This window comes from Colobus angolensis, unplaced genomic scaffold (assembly GCF_000951035.1).
Source record: "Colobus angolensis palliatus isolate OR3802 unplaced genomic scaffold, Cang.pa_1.0 Scaffold83, whole genome shotgun sequence".
NCBI lineage: Eukaryota > Metazoa > Chordata > Mammalia > Primates > Cercopithecidae > Colobus > Colobus angolensis.
Genome location: NW_012122154.1, coordinates 1,526,733 through 1,528,026, shown reverse-complemented (window position 1 = coordinate 1,528,026; position 1,294 = coordinate 1,526,733).

The window sequence follows — 1,294 nt, the reverse complement described above, 5'->3', positions numbered from 1 at the left end:
AAACTCTTTGAAGGTTAATTTGGTAATATCAATAAACATTTTAAATTCACTTGCCCTTTGGTCCAGTAATTCCATTTCTAATAATTTACCCGTCAGATATACTTGCATATGTGCATGATAAAGATAGGGATCTTTGTCTGTTTTCTTCATTGCTGTATTTCTAGCAGTTTAAATAGGGACTGGTACATAGCAAGTACTCAGTAAATGTTTGCTGAATGATTGTCCTCCATTTAGGTGTTGCTAGGCCTAAGTTTGACTATTCCTGGGCAGGAACAACAAAAAATAACTCTCCAGGGAGTGAGGGAGGAGAGGTGCTGGCCCGAGGGCCCATGAGCCAGCCACTGAGGTTTTCTAGTTCAGTCAGTGGTCTCATACCAGGTCTCTGCCCCCAACCCCCAGCCTCCTCAAGGAACTCTCTCGTTACCCCACCATGCATCCACAGAGGTTCATCTGCCCCGAATTAATCAATCTAGAACCCATCTTCTCATCATTCTATTTTCTAACTTAAAAGCTCTAAACCAGGCTGGGTGCAGTGACTCACACCTGTAATCCCAACACTTTGGGAGGCCAAGGCAGGGGGACTGCCTGAGCTCAGGAGTTCAAAACCAGTCTGGCTAACATGGCAAAACACCCATCTCTACAAAAAATACAAAAATAAAATAAAAGCTCTAAACTCTTTTGATTTTCCCATTTGAATCACATCTCCCTCCTCTTCTAGACTGGACTAGAGGACAGGTCCATATCAGAATACAGAGGATTACAGGCACCATCTCCACGCCCAGGTTTTGGGCATTCTACCTGGGTTCCAGAAGCCTAAAACTGGTTAAGGACTTCCTCCTAGATTTGGACCAATTTTAGTTAATATTTATTGAGCACCTACTATGTGAAAGGCATACTACTCAGAGCAACCACTTGGCTAACTAAGTGTTTTCATCATTTTGCCTATGATCAACTAACCTAATGATCTTCAGACTCTTAAGTCCTTGGGCCTGTACCCTTCAACCTGCTGCAGGTGAGTAAGAGGGAAAGATCCTATCCAGTGGGTCTCCTTCATCTGACTGTAAGCAACCCAAGGCCTAGGAGAGTGCCTTGTTCATTTTGGCATCCCCAGTGCCTAGCATGGGACTGAGCACATATTAAGCATTCACTGTAAACATGACTTTAAAAAGGCTCATATAATATGTGAATGAAAGAAAGCAATTGTAGGGGAAGGGTAGGGAGAGGAGGGAGGTGATGCAGCCTGGAGAAGGGTCTATCTAAGTGTCCAGTTCTGCCATTTTTTTTTTTTTTTTTT